General features: G+C 38.6%; 1 pseudogene; it reads left to right on the forward strand.

Moving 5' to 3' along the window:
• The first annotated feature begins 5,423 nt into the window (after positions 1–5,423).
• LOC122428653 overlaps positions 5,424–16,064 on the forward strand; it is a 91,777-nt pseudogene continuing 81,136 nt past the window's right edge.

Here is a 16,064-nt window from a genome sequence, read left to right on the forward strand (position 1 = left end):
GAATCCCATGGGCAGAAGAGTCTGGTGGGCTACAGTCCACGGTGTTGCAAAGAGTTGGAGATGACTGAGCAACTAACAGTACTACTATATGAACCCTATGTGTCACTTGAAATCTAAGTTCTTAAATAAGAAGGAGCACATCTGGTTATACTCCTTGTGGTCTCCCTATGCCTACTGTCTGGAAACTTGCAAAAAATTATCTTAGCAAATAACCAAACAGCTAACTAGTCAATACTAAAGGCAATCAACCCTGAATATTCATTGGAGGGACTGATGCTAAAGCAGAAGCTCCAATACTTTGGCCACCTGATGCAAAGAGCCAACTCATTGGAAAAGACCTTGATGCTGGGAAAGATCAAAGGCCAAAGGAGAAGGGGGCAGCAAAGGATGAGATGTTTAGATAGCATCACCAACTCAATGGATGTGAATTTGAACAAACTCCAAGAGACAGTGAAAGATAGAGAAGCCTGGCATGCTATAGTCCATGGGCTCTCAAAGAGTCAGACAAGACTCTGAGTTAGTGTCTGAGCAACAACAACAAAACTATGATAAAATCTCACCTGTCATTGATTCAAGGATATAAAACACCTTAAAGAGATGAAGCTTAGAGGCATCAGTTTTGTGATACAAGCTTGTAACAATCTTGAAACTATGAGTAAAGGTTATGATAACAGTATCTTCCCAAGAATTTCGCAAAATTTCTAAGAAAATAAAATAGTATACAATTTTTAAAGAATTGATGCTTCTGACCTCTTCATTACTTGGGAGTTGACACCTCCAAACTAGTAGGGAGCAGTTCATATTATGAAGGATTTTACTGCACATTACATTATCAGCCAGGGCCACTCTTCTTCCAGACACCCATGTGACCTGTTTCTTTATTTTCCTTTAATCTCTACACAAATATCCCTAGATAAAATATCATTCTTACTGTCTCCAGAGGACATTCTAGCTTTCCTCCTGTCTTGTATTTTTCCCCCTTAGCCCTTAAGACCTATTTGACAATGTGTGTATTTATTCATTTACAGCCTCTCATCTTCTACTAAAATGTAAAGTTTATGTAAAACCAAGGACCTTGCTTGTTTTGCTTATTCTTTGTTCCCAGTGTTGATAGCAACTCCTGGCACATAGAATGTACACAATATATATTTGTGGAGCAAAGGAACAAAAGAATTTGCTTGACTCTGATTCAAAAAACAAATGACTAAGGAAAAGACATAAATTGATAAATAACTGGTAGAACATTACACAGTAAAAGGACTCTTTCCATTCGTGCCTGATGTTCTTACATCTATTTGTTGTTTGCTTTTTGTTGGACTTGAAACGTAGGCATTCAGCCAGAAGGCTGCATGCTGACTAATGAGATAGCAATACAGATCTAGTCCAGTAATATTCATGTATTTTATAAGCATTAATTTTTCTCTAGTGACATTTTAATATATTTTGGTGAAGATATTCCAAAGATAATGAAGATATGTAGAGGGAGCATTGAAAGTGATGAGTCTTTTTTTCCATTATCAAAGACAAATACAGGTATGTTAATATATGCAGAGCATTGAAAATAAGGAGAGAAAATGAGAGAATCCTAAGTAATGGAAAGAAATTAAAGCTCTCCAGTAATGAAGAGGAAGGCCAAACTGAAAACATAAATCTCTAGACTCAGCAAGGATTTAAAGTGATGTGGAAGTGAGTGGACCAATGGCTTCCATGATGGGATTCATTTTGAAAAAAATGTCATTTCCACTGCCAAATAGAGTTCATGATTTAGTGAAAATTCCATCTTCAGTCTAATAGCATGAGACAACTTCTGGCCTCATATATTCTGATATGAAGAATGAACCAATTCCTGTGCATATCTGTGAGATTCTAAGAATAATATCAATAAGGGTGGTCACAGCTTAAGTGAAATCTTGGTGTATTTGTATTAGGTCTTATACTATAGACTGGAATTTCTATGTAACATGACATTAACAGAATAAAGACTATTTAATTCAAGACTGCTTTAGAATCCATCCAAATGACTGAGAAAGATATCAACTAACTCATAACACACTCCTGATGGTCAGACTATGAGGTATGAATTGGTTCTAGCAGATATTCAGAATAGCAAGGCAAGGGGGGAATCTACTCAGGTCAAGCCAAAATAAATTTAAGTCAGTTCAGAGATATATCATCAGTTTTGGGGTTTGGACTTTAAAAAACAACTAACACTGATCAATTTTTTTTAATTGACCATGTTAAAGTGAATCAAATTAGAACATCTCCTCTAATATTGGCTATATAATAGCAAAATCAGGGCAAATAGTTCACATAGTTCACGCAGTTTGTGCCTGAGAGTATGGATAATTCAAATGAATCCAGCTACTTTATTGGGAGGATGAGGAGTATCTCTGATGGTTAGCTTAGCAGTAGCAGCTAATACAAATAATGAATGTTACATTGGTCTGTTATATATTGGGTTCCATATATTATACAGTAAAAATTAACTTCAGTCTTTTTTCAAAGCTTTAGGGGTTGGGCTGTTTAATTCAGTCACTAATAAATTGATTTCCAGTTCTTTTGGTAGGAATAAGTGAATATTCATAGAAGTAGAGAAATAAAAATGGAAGCTGAAGAATAGATGTAAAGACAGACATGCAAAACTGCATAATGGTGATTGTCATGGAGCTGAGATTTAGATCAGCAATGGGACTGCTTCATACTGTTTTAGGTGACAACAGCCTCTACATGGTTTCTTTTGAAAGTTGTCTACTCTATCATCTGAGGGAAGGGACTAAAAACCACAGTTGAGTCAACAGGTTCTTCAAAACTTAGTTGGTAATGTTGTCACACTCAGGAGGAATATATTTTAACAAGATTGTTACAAATCATGATGTCATCCCATTGAGAGAGCTTCTCTGTGCATTTCTGCCTACAAATTTTTCAATTGTTTTTGTAGATTTACCCAGGCTTTGAAAACTTGGCTTGACACTCAAATTAAAACAATGACAACAACAACAACATCAACTAAGATCATGGCATCTGGTCCCATCACTTCATGGCAAATAAATGGGGTAAAGTGGAAACAGTGACAGATTTTATTTTCTTGGGCTCCAAAACCATTTTGGACAGTGACTACAGCCATAAAACTAAAATACAATTCTTGGAAGAAAGCTGTGACAAACCTAGACAGTGTATTAAAAAGCAGACACATCAGTTTGCCTACAAAGGTCTGTATAGTCAAATCTAAGGTTTTTCCAATAGTCATGTATGAGTGTGTGTGTTGGACCATTAAGAAGGTTGAGTGCGGAAGAACTGATGCTTTCGAATTGTGGTGCTGGAGAAGATTCTTGAGGGTCCCTTGAACTGCAAGGAGACCAAACCAGTCAATCCTAGAGGAAATGAACCCTGAATAGTCATTGGAAGGACTGGTGCTGAAACTGAAACTCCAATCCTTTGGCCATCTGATGTGAAGAGCCGACTCATTGGAAAAGATCCTAATGCTGGGGGAAAAACTGAAGGCAAAAAGAGAAGGGGGCAGCTGAGGATAAGATGGTTAGATAGCATTGCTGACTCAGTAGACATGAATCTGAACAAAACTCCAGGAGATAGTGGAGGACTGAGGAGCCTGGTGTGCTGCAGTCCATGGGGTCACAAAGAGTTGGATGTGACTTTAGTAACTGAAAAACAACTGCACATTGATGTAGCAAGATGTCACTTGTTTCAAGCTCTAGCCAATATTTCCATTTGCTCTAATCTGAATCTTTCCAAGTGAGCCACTTCCAAAAGCAAATAGCATGAAATAATAAATCATGATCTGAAATACAGTATACATTTGAAAAGCTTATTCTTTTATCTTATCAAATGAGTGACACTTTTGCCAAGATAAATAAAATATGTTTTCCACATGATATTTAATCATTATAATATTCTTTCTTAAGTTAAAGTTAATTTAATTTCATTGTTATTAGAATGAAATATACAGAATGCAGAGTAGAAAATGAAATAGAATTAGGTCTCAATAAACTTCCAAATCTGCTTTCCCTACAGTTACATATGAAAAGGGAAAAACAGCAATATAAAGGCTTGTTTTCCTGAAACACCATCTGCTATTTTTGTTTAAATTAAGCTCAGTGCTCTAAAGGTTATGGATACTGTACAGTAATTAGCACCATTATGGGAAATGTTTTTAATTTTATGTATTAGACTTCCTCAATTATACAAACATAGAATTCCAAAATGATCTCTTTTTTTTTTTAGTAATTTAATTTATATATTTATTTTTGGCTGTGCTGGATTTTTGTTGCTTCTAACATCCTAAGAATAAGGCTCTTGTTTCATTTTTACTTTGTAGTTGTGGAAACTGAGACACAAAAAGATGAAATAGGTTGCATATAACTGCACTTTAGAGGCAGAGAAAGGTTTTGAAGTCATGTGGTTTAATTCTAGAGTCCATTTCCTTTGCTGTTACAGGATACCATATCATGTTTTGGAAATTTAAAACCTTTAGAAAATTATGGACAATATTGAGTTTATGGCAGTCAAGTTTAGGAAAAGGAGGAGGAAACATATAAAGTGTCACTTATTTATTTATTTCCCTTTCATCTAACCTATTAAACGGTTTTTAAACTAATTTTATTTACTTATTTATTTTTGGTTGTGCCGGTCTTCATTGCCGTGAGAGCTTTTTCTCTAGTTGTGACGAGCAACGTCTACCCTCTAGTTGCGGTGTGTGGGCTCCTCGCTGTGGTAGTTTTTCTTGCTGTGGAGCCTGGGCTCTTGGGTGCAGGGGCTTCAGCTGCTGAGGCCCTGGGGCTCAGCAGTTGCAGCTCCCAGACTCTAGAGCCCAGGTTCAGTAGCTGCGGCTCGCAGGCTTCATTGCTCTAAAGCATATGCGATCCTCCCGGATCAGGGATCGAACCAGTGTGTCCTGCATTGGCAGGTGGATTCTTTACCATTGAACCACCAGGGAAGTTCTACTAAACAGTTTTGAAGCAACTGATGCATTATAAGTATTTTAACATACTACAGTTAATCTTCCTTAAAAATAAAGTGAAAAAATTGAGACCCCCCCCAAAACTTCATGCTATCTTTAGACTCCCAGCTTCATGTTATGCATTACACGGGGTGTGTGTGTGTGTGTGTGTGTGTGTGTGTGTGTGTGTAGCCCAACAGGCTCATCTATCCATGAGATTCTCTAGGCAAGAAAACTTGGTTGGGTGGGTTGCCATTTCCTTCTCCAGGGCATCTTCCGGACCCAGGGATCAAACCCCCAGCCTCCCACATGGCAGGCAGATTCTTAATATCGGGGCCACCAGGGAAGCCCACATTACATGATATATTGTGCTATATAATACAGTCTAGAAATTCTAACCATTGTACTCAGGAACGTTTGTTACCTTCCCTGAAGGTTCTGTCTGTAGATGAGAATTATTTTTCCAAACATGGTTTATACTAGAATAAACTTTACACAGGCAGCTCTTACCATGAAAATGAGATTCATCCCTAAACAACTGCTTCACGCCATTTTGGATGCGTTGTCTTCACCTTTGTACCTTCTAGCCATCACCACTGCCTGTGCTACTATCCCTTCCCCTCGACTGCTTCTACAGAGGTATTTCCTCTCTTTTAAAACTGTCTTTTAAAATTCAGATTCAAGGACTTCCCTGGTGGTCCAGTGGTTAAGAATTGACCTTGCAGTGCAGGGAATGTAGGTTCAGTCTCTGGTTGAGGAACTAAGATCCCTCATGCTGAGGAGATTTACGCCTGTGTGCCACAGCCGGAGAGTCTGTGTGCAGCAACAAGAAAGATCCCACATAACAAAATGAAGACCTCACCCAACCACGTACGGCACGCTAAGACCCCATGCAGCCAAATAAATAAATTAAGTAAATATATAAAAAATCAAAATTCAATAAAATGGAAGAAATACGTCAAAAATGTTAGCAATAATACATGGCGCTCTACAATTTAATGTACTTTACCCTTTGTTTTAATACTTGTTATAGGTTAAATTGTGTCCCCTACAAATTCATATCTTGAAATCCTAACCCTGAGTACATCAGAATGTGACCTATTAGAGAGATTTAGAGACTTAACAGAGATAATCAAGATAATCACTAATAACAGATTATTATCTGTTGCAGATACTATCTGCAACAGACAATAATCAAGTTGCAATGAGCTTATGAAGGTGGGCCCTAATCCAATATTACTGTTGCAAGAAATTTGGATACAGACACACACTGCTGGAAGACAATAGGGAGAGATACAGAGAGAAGGTAGTCGTTACCAAGCCCAAGAAAGCGTGTGGAACATAGCTTTCCCTCAATGCCCTCAGAAGAAACCACCCTTGCTGATGATATATTACCTCAGACTTGTCATCCCCAGAACTGTGAGACAATACATTTCTGCATTGTCTGTATATTCTGTTTAAGCTACCCAGTTTGTGATGTTTTGTTGTAGCAGCCCTAGCAAACTAATACAGTCCTCTTAGATTAAAATGAGCAAAAAAAAAAAAAAAAAAAATTTCAAACAGCTTGCCCAAAAATTAGAATTTAAGGAAGGAGACTGGGATCCCTCATAGATTCAAGGCAAGTTTGGACATCCAAGACCTGACCTACAGAGAATAGGGAGCACCAGGAACTTGGGCCGCATCTTCCCGTCTCTTTCTCTCTGTCTCACAGACCATATCATCTCTCGTTCCTTTTTCTTTCCTGCAGACAAATCACGTTTTTGAACACAACTTTGAGAAAGCCTACAAAAGGTACACGTCCCATACACTAACAAATACTTATTAATATGAATCTTAAATCTCAATTCCAATCCCATAGGAGACATAAATCTGATAGATATGATGTAAATCAGGTGTCTATCCCTATTTCAATCCACTACAGCCAGAGGCAGGGCTACAGAGGTAAGTAAGGCTTTGGGGAGCAGGACCACATTACCACTGTTATGGGGTTTAAGCATGTATGTCTCCATGGGCCCCATCATCCTTAAGCAAAATTATTAAAATTTATGTTTGGGACTTCCTGGGTCGTCCAGGGGTTAACAGTCCATCTTGCAAAGCAGGGGACATAGGCTCAACCCCTGGTTTGGGAACTAGGATCCTGCATTCTGTGGAGCAAATAAACTCTGTGCAGCAACTACTGAGCCTGCACACTCTGGAGCCTGTGCCCTGGAGATCCTGCCTGCCACAACCAGAGAGTCCCCACGCTGCAACTATAGATACCACATGATGCACTGAAGACCCTGCGTGCTGCAGCTAAGAACCGATGCAGATAAATAAATAAATGGTAGTGGTGGTTTAGTCACTAAGTCATGTCCGACTCTTAAAACCCATGGATTGTCGCCCCACAGATTCCTCTGTCCATGGGAATTTTCCAGGTGAGAATGTTGGAGCTGGTTGCCATTTCTTCTCCACGGGACCTTCCTGAGCCGGGGATTGAACCTGAGTCTCAGGCAGATTCTTTTACCACTGAGCCGCCAGGGAAGCCCAAATAAATAAATAAATAATATCAAAATGTTAAATGCTTGTATAAAAAATCTTTTTAAAAATTACATTATGATTACATTGATTTAAAGACTTTATTATACATTAAAACCTCTCTTTGACATGAAATTAACTTCTCTCCTGATTTTAAATAATTAAGACAGTTTCATGGGCCTCAAAATCTATTGTCCTATAGTGTGCCTGCTGTGCCTAATATGACTATTTTTCATGAAGTGAACTTTTTAGGCAAAGATGGGCTATGTATGTATAGCTACACATTCCTGTTTAGGTAGGTTTTTCAAAGTCTTTTCTCATCACTTTTCCAATGAGACACAAGTAACTTGTGTTCTTGTTAATACAAGTAATATCAGTGCCGGAGAGGGTATTTTTCCCTGTGTGTTCCTCCATCTAATACCTTTCAGATTTATAACTGACAGTTGTTGACTTCCACCTCCTGATTCCCATATGGTCTCAAGGGTGTAGAATAACCACGATGCTTCTGATAGAAAACACTTGGGGTTAAATTATTTAAGTTCCTGGACAGAGCTAAGTATTTTCAAATCTCTTCTCTAGGACATAGGGTTATATTTTATCAGCTATATCCATGATAACATCTCACTGAAGCATATGTCATTAGTCCATCTTTCATAAGTAAAATAAATCAAGAAGTCCATTGATTCACTAAAAATATATATCTTGACTTTTAGATGACATTTAATTATGGGTCAAATTGAACAACTGTAGAGGTGTATTTTCTGTGCTAGATGCCTGAAGGGGTTTTGAAGGCTTGTTCGAATTCTCTATTATATGCCACTTTTGAGCTCTTTCATCTGCACTGACAATGACAATAGAAATGAAATAACAAAGACAAGTGTGCAATTATCTTCCGAGTTTCAATCTAATAGGTTGGACAAATCTAATAGGCTGGACAGAGGTTGAGTATGACCATTACACCTAAGTGACTATTTCAAGGAACTTTCAAGCTGGACTGCTATCAAATGACTGAAATATCCAGTGAAGCATAGCTTTGGGGCAATTCACAGTTCTTACAACCATGTGGGTTACAGAAGTAGCAGTAGCGTCAAAGAAATTGGGTGGCCAATTTTGAGAAATCAAATCAAGCTAAGACCTAGTAGAATGCCACAAGTTGCTCGATGGAGTCATTCCATATGTTAATTTGCATGTGCTCAGTTGTGTCTGACGCTTTGTGACCACAAGGACTGTAGACTGCCTGGTTCATCTGTCCATGGAATTTTCCAGTCAAGAGCACTGAAGTGGGTTGCCATTTTCTACTCTAGGGGATCTTCCTGACCCAGGGATCCACCTGCACCTCCTGTATTAGCAGGCAGATTCTTTACCACTATGCATGCCACCTCGGAAGCTATTCAGTTCAGTTCAGTTCAGTCACTCAGTTGTGTCTGACTCTTTGCGACCCCATGAACAGCAGCACACCAGGCCTCCCTGTCCATCACTGACTCCCAGAGTCCACCCAAACCCATGTCCATTGAGTCAGTGATGCCATCCAACCATCTCATCCTCTGTCATCCCTTTCTCCTCCTGCCCTCAATCTTTCCCAGCATCAGGGTCTTTTCAAATGAGTCAGCTCTTTGCATTAGGAAGTTATTAGCTATTGGTTATTCATTGTCATTTTAGGCTATGCACACAAATGCACATTGCATTCACCCTGAGAACTGCCATCTTTGAGAGCATCTTTTCTTGGGTCTTGAAACTTTCAGCTTTAAAACAACTGGAACTATACCAACTACACTATCACCTCTTCTGGGTCTCCAGCTTGCCATCTGCAGATCTTTGGACTTAGCTTCTATAACCACATAATCTAATTTCTTATAATAAATCTTTTTATACATAGACATATATCTAATTGTCTGTCTACCTACCTATCTGCTACTGGTTCTGTTTCTTTGGAGAACCCTAATACAATGAGTATATACTAAGTAAAGCTCAGTCTAAGTTTCTTTCTTGTAACATATTTGCTTTTTCGTATTTACTTTTAATAATTTACCCAAAGTGGAACTAGCTTATTGTAGGCTCTCGAAAGGACTTATTATAAGGAAATAAAATGAAAGATATTGCAATTTCCATGATCAGACATCTTTTCAGAGCAGATATCATTGTTTCAACCTAATCATCTATTTTACACTGGACTGGATTAGCGCTTTCAAACTAGTTGAGCAATAACACATTTCTTCATGGTGGATGAGGTACCATGAAAAGTTGAAGCTTAAATGGCAGCTGAAGGCTTGTGCGGAGAGCCCAGCAGGATGGGGCACCTGCTCTGAAAGTCTATAGCAGAAGTAACATTCTCCAGTGTTCACTGGAAGTGGGCTTTGTCCAGGTACAGGGATGCTCTTGTATGGTGACCCAGGCCAAAGAGACGAACTTGTCACCCAGGGCACAAGTGGTTAACAAGCTGAGAGAATAGGGGGCCCCTACGGCAGTGGTAGCTAGGCATCATGACACTCTGATTACAAAGATGGCTCCCGGATCTTCCTGGGAAGGCTTCCTTATGAGCTGACCGAAGGAGGCATGCTCTGTGTAATTCTCCCCGCGTGGAAGATTGTTAGCATTAGTCTCATGTGGGGCAGAAAGACAGGGAAATCTAAAATATTCTGCTTAATCTGCTATGAGGACCAGAGGAGTACAATTTTTGCCCTTGACAATTTTAATGGAATCAAGATAAAGGGACAGACTATCTGAGTCGACCATGTATCCAGCCACCATGCCCCTCAGGCCCTAGAGGATGTGGGTGATGCCACCAGAAAGCTCTGAGAGAAAGGCTGTGGGGCTCAGACACCCGCATCTAGTTGATCCAATAGCTCAGATGATGAGGCACTCTCAGGAGGGCATGAACAGAAAAAATACAGAGAACAAAGAAGATCATAGTGAATACTGCTGTTGGAGGTAAAGATGGGTATGGACAGATGAAGAAGCCATTGTTGCTGCCAACCAGAGGCCAGATTTAAAAAGAGAAGGATGCTCAGGCTCTCATAAACATACCAAGGTGAAGTCAGAGAGTCTAGAAAGGACAGAGCCCTAACAACCAACCACCCTGAGGCCAGCATGGCTGCTGCAGATGACAGAGTCCTGCAGGGTTCAGAGGGACCTGGAGAGGGGGCTGAGGAAGGAGAATTCAGGTTCCGAATTGTGCCCTTGATCAGAGGCCAGAGAGAAAGAGAGTCAGAAAGTGACAGAGGGGAAGCTCAGATAGATTTTAGCTGATCTGAAGGAATAGCCACACACATTCTCCAATCCCAGTAACCACAGTCCAGGCCAAGGTTGCAACCTACTTAGATCCTCAGATTTTGAAATGAAAGGTTGTATTTAAAATGCTCTGGAGCTGGAGCTTGCTATTAACTTTATACAATTTCTGGGGCAGAATTTCTTTAAATATTTGAGCATCTGTTTTGGTTTTACTTTGTTTTCTTACAACCGTTCAAAATTTTACAAAGGTTGAAACTACATAACCAGATTTGTATGGCTCCTTTGTTGAACTCCTGAAGTTTTGATGCCTAAGATTTGAGTAGTGCTCTGTAGGGGTCCACCATATAGTAATCCCCTCTCAAAGTATTTAGCTTAAATATTATCATTTTCTATGTAGCAGGATGTGCAAGAGTTAGAAGCACTAGGTGATCTCTATAGTCTTTTATAGTTCTAAACTCCTTAGGCTACTATGGGAGAATTTCAGCCAGCATACAGGGAACTTATTAATATCATGTGGTTTTTCTAGTAAGTAGTAAAACATATAGGAACTATTTAGGATTGTGCTTCTATACAGTTTTATGTATCAGTAGTCATAGATTTATTTTTTTTTCACTGTACCTTCAGCTAATAATAAAGGGCAAATGATTCTTACAGAAAGCAGTATCACTTGAGATAAATGACTAATCATGGCAGATTAAAAAGAGATGATCTCTGCACATTCTTGCTCTTCTTCTCTACTTCATGTGCGTGTGTGTGTGTGTATCTCAATGGGGCTTCCCTTGTGGCTCAGCGGTAAAGAGTTCACCTGCAATGCAGGGATCACAGGTTCCAACCCTGGGTCGAGAAGATCCCCTAGAGGTGGACATGGCAACCCACTCTGGTATTCTTGCCTGGAGAATCCCCGTGCACAGTGGAGCTTGACGGGCTATAGTCTGTGAGGTCACAAAGATTCAGACATGACTGAAGTGACTTAAGCACGCACATATATATATATAAATGTTCTAAGCAAGTATGATATTTTATTCTTTCTCACAAGAAGTTGTTTTATCTGTTAGGGAGCATGGGATATGTAAAGTGATATAGTATAATTGGAAATGCAAAGTGTTTCTGGAATTCTGTTAGTATTTGATGTTTGATTGATGAGCATTTCATTCCCATTTGCAATTTCATATTCTGCGTATGGACAGAACTGCATATATGAACTTGCAAAGGTTACTACTTAGGATGGAAACCTTAAGCTAACCTTTTGGAAATTGCCTGTCCATTTTAAATAAGAATAAGTTCCCAAGAGCCTAATATCTTGAATGACTTTGAATATTGTGACTTTGGACCAATCATTTGCTTAATATAGGAATTCTATGGCCTGAAAGTTTTGTCAAAAAATTCTATTTATACTGTACTAGTACATATGAAGTTACCAGTCCTATAAGCAATGAGCATATTGCTAATCTGCATTTACTCATCAATGGAAATTTCTAAAGTAGACATTTACTATGGATTTAAAGATCTTTATTATTGTAATATTTTCATAAAATAACTAAAACTAGAAAAATACTTCCAAATCAGTTATTAGAAATTAAAGATTTTATTTTCCCACATTTATTTCCAATCTTTGCTACATGCATGCATATTTTACATAGTTGTAGGCCCTTCATTTACCCATTTCACTCATTCATCCATTCAATAAATATTTCTTAGGCCTATGCCAAATACCAGGGGCTATAACATAGTTGGGAATAAAAAATGAATATGGTGCAATGCCTAACCAGAGGAAGTCAAGATGTAGTGGAAGGGATGCACATGTTGACAGTTAAATTTGAAGTATATATGATCTTGTCTGCAAAGCAGAAATAGAGACACAGAAGTAGGGAACAAATGTATGGATATAGACACAGAAGTAGGGAATAAATGTATGGATATAGACACAGAAGTAGGAACAAATGTATGGATATCAAGGGGGTAAGGGGGTGTGGTAGGAGTTAGAAGACTGGGATTGATACATACCCACTATTGTTACTATGTGTGAAATAGATAACTAATAAGAACATACTCCCTAGCACAGAGAACTCTACTTAATACACTGTGTTGACCTGAATGGTAGAGAGGTCCAAAAGGGCAGGATATGTGTATATGTATGGCTGGCTCATTTTTTTGTAAAGTAGAAACTTACACAGCATTGTAACTATACTCCAGTAAAAATTAATTAAAAAAGAAGGGTATGTGGAGAGTGCCCTGAAATAATCAAAGGAGATACGAGTGAGTCAGTGGGGGGATGAGGTAAGAAAAGACACTGCAAGCGTGGATTCCAGTGAGTGCAGAACCGAGGGGAGATGCAAGTGGTTCAGTGCCAGTGGCAGCACCCAGCCCTGTGAAATAAGGCCGTTGAGAAAGGGAGAGATACAAGTCCTTGCATGCCCTGCAAATCATTCAAGCTTATCTTAATTTGAAGACATCATTGGTTTTAAAGGGAAAGTGACATGGTGAAAAATATATTTTTGTAAAGAGCACCTGGTAGGGAGGTAGAGAATGAAGTAGACTGGGGAGGCACTGGGCGCTGAGAGATGGGCAGGGAGCCGATTGCAGTCCTTTAGGAAAGAGGTCGTGAGGACCTGAACTGGGGCAACGTGGGACACGAGACAGAGGAACCCAGGATTCTAATAGATGCTTAAGAGAATTCCAGGGGAAAAGGGAACGAAGCCCAAATTTTCCACTAGAGCATACAGGAAGAGGAGCAAAGTCTACGTCGTAGGGAGGGAACAGAGGAGCAGAATGTGGTGGTGGAGAAAGATTGAGTTCCTTTTGCTCCTTGTCAGCCAAACAGGTTGATGGTGGCCCAGAATTTAACAATTAGGAAATGATTGGTAACCAGGGTGTGAGGAGTTCACAAGAAAGATGAGGGAGGATACAGGGTAACAGTAAAGGTAAGAAAATATGAACAGCACTTTCATATATTATCTCTTGCTTCTTGCATGTAAAATATACAGCTTTCCATAATTCTAATGACTATACAACATGTCATATAGTGAACATAGAATAATTTAATTAAACATACAGAAATATTTTCTTTCTGAAATAGCAATGCATTGAGCATGTACCTACTTTTCTATTTTTTATGTTATTTATTTTTAATGTAATTTTATGTTATTTCTCCATGGGATACATTTTCAAGAATTGAGCCATTAGGTTGAGGAATACAAGTGTCTTCAGCTTTTCGGTTTTTCTAAGCCATTGATCGCCATTTATACATATGATATAAGTGAATTGATTCAGTTCTAAAGAATTTGATGAGTAAAATAAAATGACAACATTCTTAACTGAAATGCATAGCTCTGATGAATATGGCCAGATATATGTCATTTGTGTATGTGGTACATGCTCAGTCATGTGAGGCTAATCATTTATCTCAAATATTATTCTTTTGAAATAAAGATAGGCCTAGAGTTAGCAAGACTTTCAACCAAAGCCATGTTGTAAGTTCATAATATTCTTGTTTGTATGTGTGTGATACACTTGTTTATCTTGTTATTTAAAATTCTAATAGAATGAACAAAATACTTATTTTATCAGACACTGGGAGAACTAAACTTTATTCTTAATTCTGTGAGGTGGGAGTAAAATCAACTGTATTACTTGAAACTTCATCTATGGAGTCCTTGATGACTTCCTAGATCTCTTCACAATAGAGCTGTCTCTGATTAGAAGAGCAGTCAGGTTACACTTTTGAGGCTTTGTATTCATATTGTAGAGTTCATTTATTGTCTAAAGCATATGACATTAAATACCCATAGATTGTTAATTGAAAATGAGCCATAAGTTAAATAACAATCTCTGTTATCAAAGATGATTGTTTTATAGGAGTACATAATTTGGGGTGAATCCATTACATAAAACTCAATAATTTGTGTTGAAATAATTAAGCTGACTTGATAGGCCTAATGTTGATTTTATTGTATTGTCTCTCCCGTATCTGCCCAGTGTTTTGCTTTTCATTTATATGAGAGAAATAAGATGCATGATATGACTTTGGCTCATGTGTTTGAATAGGTTCCACAGGGAAGGTTTGATAGAGCTGAATTTATTGCTTTTTAGAGACCTTTTATTTTGAGCAGCTGCCTTAATAGCCTTCATTTTGTGACATCAAATGAGACATATCTCTGCAATAGGAGGAAAGAAAGATACAACTGAGTGATGTTTTTTGACTGAAACTTAAAATTGCAAAACCTGAAACTGAGATGGATACTCCTGTAGTTACATTTTTGTAAAATGTGACAGACACAAAATTTTTTTTATCCTAATATTAAAGTGAAGTCACTCAGTCACATCTGACTCTGCGACCCCATGGATTGTAAACTGCCAGCCTCCTCTACCCATGGGATTTTCCAGGAAAGAATACTGGAGTGGGTTGCCATTTCTTTTTCCAGGGGATCCTCCCAACCCAGTGACTGAACCCAGATCTCCCGCATTGCAGGCAGACTCCTTACCCTCTGAGCCACCAGAGAAGTCCATCCTAATATTAAAGTATTCTTTTAATACCCAGGGGATTCTGTTTTGTCTCACTCAAATACATAATCAAACTCTTTCCTTTCCATAGACAAGGAATCATTTGGTTTGATCATTTGAGCCCTTATTCAGAAGGCATGTCAAAGGGCTCATCTACAAAAATAGATTTCAGGGCCACACATTCTGAAGGGCAGTTCAGTCCTTCCTTTCCTCTCACGCCCCTGTGTCCAAATGAAGAGCCTCAATTCATCAGTTGTTAATGTAATAAAAGGCACAAAAGTTCATCTAGTTCATCTAATTGTGCTTCACCAGTAGGCTAGGATGGACTCGCTCATAGTTTTATTTGTGAGATGGGGCAAGAGTAGATTTTAGCCTATTCAGATGGTTCCCAACCTATGGTGGTTCAGTTTACAGATTTTTTACTTTACAATAATGTGAAACTGATAAAAATATTCAGTAGAAACTGTACTTCAAAGCTTGAATTTTGGTCTTTTCCCAGGCTAACAATGTACAATGATATTTTCACATGATCCTGGGCAGTGGTGGCAAGCCACACCTCCCAGTCAGCTGTATCAGGAAGGTAAACAATCACTGCACTTCAGCCATTCTGTACCCATATAGTCATTCTTTTATTTTTTTAATTTACTTATTTTTAATTGAAGGATAATTGCATTGCAATATTGATTTGATTTCTGCCATACATCAACATGAATTAGCCATAGGTGCACATATGTCCTCTTCCTCTTGAAATTCCCTCTCTCCTCCGACCCTATACCACCCCTCTAGGTTATTAAAAAGCTCCAGTTTGAGTTCCCTGAGTAAGACAGCAAATTTCTATTGGCTATCTATTTTACATATGGTAGTGTAT

The sequence above is a fragment of the Cervus canadensis genome, chromosome 27, assembly GCF_019320065.1.
Source record: "Cervus canadensis isolate Bull #8, Minnesota chromosome 27, ASM1932006v1, whole genome shotgun sequence".
NCBI classification, from domain to species: Eukaryota; Metazoa; Chordata; class Mammalia; order Artiodactyla; family Cervidae; genus Cervus; species Cervus canadensis.